Here is a 5,248-nt window from a genome sequence, read left to right on the forward strand (position 1 = left end):
TATGTCATCTCACTCATTAAAAAAATGCCACTTTATTGGGTAAAATAGTTAAACAAATGTAAATACTATGAAAGATCTAAATGAGTACTGGCTGTGAATCCAGAAACAAAATAGGTTTGAATTTAAATTCTACTTTTTACTAGCCTAACAAGCTAGGTGAAGCCACTATCTCTTTCAGAGTCTTAGTTTCCCTTCAAGTAAAATAAAAATAACAGTATCATCTCTGCTCCTACTTATCACAGGGCTATAATCATTTATGTATTTGTTTGTCTCCCTCCAGCTACCTCTCTACTTAGCAAGTCCTAAAGGGCAAGCCTGCTGTTCCCCTGACTACCTAACACATGGCACCTGGTAATGTCTAACATTTACTGGGTGCATACCTCAGTGTGATATGTGAAAGTGTTCATAAGTTATGGTTTACCATTCAAATGTATTTTTTGTGATTTTATTACTGTGATTAAAATTGAAATTGTATGCCTATGACATTCTGGATGGGGATGATGATTTCCGCATACTTCGGCAAAATAAATAATAATAATGAAAAAATATTTTGAGATATTGCCATTAGTCAGCCTTTTGCAGATGATGGTAATTTAATGTATACTCAACTACTATCCTTCATCTTTGTTTACCCTTCCATATACCCTGATATCTATAAAACAAAATCTCTCTCTTCTTCAACACATTTTCTTCATGTAAAGCAAACTCCCTCTCCCCTCCAAATTAAATATTTAAACTTCATATTAAACCCCTTTGAACAATCAAGGAAATATATGAGCAATAGTTCACTTCATCTTTTAAGTAAGGAGACCTGGAATATATGGATTAAAGGTGCCTAGATAATGTATATTTTGTAAAGTTGGTTCTATCTTACACTCTCTATTATGCTTGCTTTCGAATATAGAAACACAATGGGATGATAACCATTATTATACTGAAATACTAGTAATATTCTTGTGCTATTACTATGATTGAAAACCAGAACACTGTAAACAGATTTTTTAAACCCATCATGAATATTTAATAGCAGATTAATAAAGTTAAAAAAAATAGCAGACCAAACCCAAATAGAGGATTATAAATAGGCAGACTGTCAAAACATATCTACATGTCAAACAAAATTTATATTTCAAACATTCACTCAATTCCAACACCTATTTGATTTCTATTATTTTGTCACAGTACATATTTCAAAAGTAAGAAAAGGTTCAAAAAGAATAGATCATATGATTCAAACATAAGTAGTATCTTCTGTTTAACTCATCATTGAATGGATTAATTAAATGTTTCCATTCAGATTATCAATTGAGAGTTTCATTTTTCTTAAAATGTGGAAAGCTCTATCGTCTTAAACTCAGAAGAGGGATCATGAATGCTTATCAAGACTATTATTAAAAAATATTATAAATCTAAATGGTCTGATTATTTATCTTTAAAACAGGAACAAAGTAAAAGCCTAAAAACTTACAATACAAAAAAATAATGTGTTCAGTATCTATAACTGCGGTTGTTTACAGCAGCCAACTAATAATCAAGCCAAGCCCCAGCAATAACTTGAAATGGCACTAAGACTCTAAGAACACTTTGGACGGGGCTGTTTACTATGTAATATGATCTTTAACTCTCTTTTACGATAGAAATATCTAAGTAGCTGTAGATGATGTAGATTGGTATTATTCAGCTAAACACTTCACACGACCAGCGTAGAGCTGGTATCTTTGCTCTGAGTAGCTACTCTGAACCTTCACATCTTTTCAGACCGTATCATCTCCTTACTCCCTTCCCATTCAGCACCTTCATACCAGAGAGGAAAAAAAAAAAGTCACTGAGAAACTCCCTTACATACAAACTTCATTTTAGTCCCACTTTCCCCTTAGCTTCTCCCCTTTCCTCTTAGCATTTTTAGTTCATGTCTATTGTTCAACAGTACTCTCTTTACCAAGAGCCGGGATAACGTGACTTCCATTCAAGGCATTCTGCATTAACCAATTCCTCTCCATTTTACATCTCCCACTTCTTACTCTATTTGTTCTAAGCTCAAGTTTCTCACCTTAAAATAAGCCAACGGACAGGTTAAAAAAACAGACAAAAGCTTCCCTTTCCATAATACCATATGTGTGTGTTTATGTCTGTGTGTGTGCGACACTATTCACACCCCCATTAAGCTATTATTACGTATAACAAAACATATCTCAGTATCCCGATTTTGTCACATTCTACTCCTGCTTTTCAGGATGTGATAAATTTTACGCCTCATCATAATAGACTATTTTAATCAGAATTTAGTGTTGTTAATGTTCCCAGGTATCTTGAAACACTTGTTTCTAATACTGTTTTCATTTCTAAAATTGCTTAAGACAAAATCTTAAATGTCTGTATAGAAAATTAAGAACAAAAAAAATAATTCAATATAATTCTACATATATCAACTGACTTATTTTTCCTTCAGATAAAATAATTGTTTTTTAAAAAAAAATACCAAAATCTAGAGGATGTAGACTAAGAATATACACAGACACACATAAACAGGTATGCTTATGCATCTATAACATAATACATTTACATGTCATTGAATGCTAGAATTGGAATTAATATGGTTTCACTAACGGTGACTGTTTTCCCAGATGGTGTGATAATTTTATTGTTTTGTAGTGATTTAGTAAGTTGAAATGCATCCAGATATTACTGTTTTAAACTGGACCTTATGCATAAGAAATTCAATTAAATTTAGTAGCAATGAATAAATATATTGTTATTAGTATAGCTATAACATTCATTCATTTACAAATATATGTCAAGCATATATAAACACAATCCTCACCTTATTATCAGATCAGTTCAGACATATAAATAGCATATTTCACATAATTAGGTATAACTATATTAAATCTATAGAGTTTGGCATTTCCATACATTGCCAAAACAATTGTTCTGACATTACAACCTTCTATGTACTACAGCAGAATTTCTCTATGATGGCACTCTTGATAATTTGCACTGGATAATTGTTTGTGAGAGTGGGACTGCTGTGCATGTAGAATATTAGCAGATTCCTTGGTCTCTGTGAACAAGAAACTAGTAGCACCCCCGACATCTATGTGCAGTGTGACAACCAAAAATATCTCCAGACATTGCCTAACACGTTCTGGGGGACAGAACATCCCTTTCAAGAACCACTATTTTAGAGAATAAGAATGTCTGTTAATCTAAAATCAAAGAATATACTGTGCCATTATACCATTTATAAGTTGTCAATAAAATGTGGCTTGTAAGAGAATTGGTATGTAAAAATCCAGTCTACATTAATACACACAATAAGCCATTATACTCTAAATATAAAAAGGTTCTTATGTTAAAAAAAAAAGGTCCCAAAATAGTGTGGTCATTTAGTCCATTGTCCCTATTTATGAAACACTCTATACCACTCAGCAGCCACAAAGTGTAGAGTAAAACATTAATTTCATTTAAATTGAGCTAACCAAAGTTGCATTATCTAAAGTTCCGAAACACACTATATCTGCTGTACTATTTTCTTTCAATATTCTCTCTCATTAATGTCCCCAGATCTCTGACTTACTTAGCTTCAAAATTTGGCTTCAAATATTCTTTTTTGGATGAAGTGATATATAGTGTAAGGCTGTTTCCCTGGTTTTAATCCACCCCCTCCCCTTGCCTTCATATATATTTGTCATATTTCAAATATAGAACATTCGATAAAAAATACAGAAATACAAAGAAGTTGACATATATAGGATATATAAGATAAAGTGGAGTTCAGTAAGTTAACAATGAGTCAAACATATGACATGGAAGATGAAAGAGCTAATAAAAACAAGTTGCTTTACAAGAAATAATGTCTACTTCACATCAAATAAGAGAGATATACTCACCCGTGGTCAAGGAATATCTGGGATATTAACTTCAGTTCTGAGTGCCATATTTTAAGCAACTATTAAAAACTGATGATCATGGACAGTCCTTCAAAGAATGCATGATACTGTCTGAAAACAATCTAACATAAATTATTATGGAGGTATTTATATTTGGTCAGCTATAGTTAGACATGCAGCGAAGAATGAAAAAGCAAACTAAAGGAGAAGATACTTAATTTTTCTGTTATTTCACATAGAAATACATGACCCAAATTCAATACAGAAGTGAAACGGAAAAAAAAAAAAGTGTCATCTTAAATATAAGGCTGCTTCCACAACCTGAAAGTACAGATGACAAAAGTGTTCCAAAATCTATGCGAATCATATTCTTGAGATAACATACTTCTGACTCTCTAGCCAATAGCTGCATGTTTCTTTATATTTTTCCTTGAGTGCATTAATGTATGTTTGGTGACATCTTTAACACATATTAATGTATACATTTAATACATTTTAATGAAATAAAGTATTATTTGCTTTATTATGAAGTAGATATCTATTTAAGATTCCCCCAATATATTTACTGTGAAACTATCTTTAGGTATCCGTGACTGCAATGAAATAACTTCACACAACACACACACACAGAGAGAGAGAGAGAGAGAGAGAGAGCGAGCAAGCGCAAGTGGGTCCCGGTATTTCTGAACTTTAAACAACTCAAAATTGGAACAAACAGATCTTTTAAATTTTTATTTTCCCTTTGACTCTAAACTAGATTTTTTTTTAAAGCAATTTGGGGATTTTTGGTACACCCTTTCTGTTAAGCATATATAATCAATCCACCCAGAGTTCCTGGGCATTACTGGTCACTGGTACAGATGGCTCTTGATAAAGTATAAGGCATTATATCCAATTATGTAGAAGTCATTTTAATTGGGAGGAGGAAATTCTTTGGAAAATAATTATATCATCTTCCTCTCTTCTCAGTGGCTGAGGTCTGAAGGATGTAGGAGTCGGAACCACTTTATGGGGTGGGTAAGGTTCACATCTGATGGGTATCCCACAGAGAAGATCAGAGTTTGAGGAAATAGCTGCTAAAGGACTGGCAGGGAAAGGAAGAGGCCTGAAGCCTTTAGGCGCAAAAGTAATTGATATTCACTTTTAGCTGGTCAATGCTGTAACTGCATTTATTATCTTCAGGCCTTAGGAAAGTCTTTCTAAAATGACCACTTTAAAAACGCTTTGGTTAAGTGTACGAAAGACAATTTCATGAGGAAGGTCCTAAGACTATTGTGATAGAAGAGAAGTTCTGGTGATGAAGGATGACAAATAAAAATCAGGAAGGATCCGTGGGGTGTGTAAGCACTTTGTCACAG

Source organism: Galeopterus variegatus, unplaced genomic scaffold (assembly GCF_000696425.1).
Source record: "Galeopterus variegatus unplaced genomic scaffold, G_variegatus-3.0.2 Scaffold2328, whole genome shotgun sequence".
In the NCBI taxonomy this organism is placed as follows: Eukaryota; Metazoa; Chordata; class Mammalia; order Dermoptera; family Cynocephalidae; genus Galeopterus; species Galeopterus variegatus.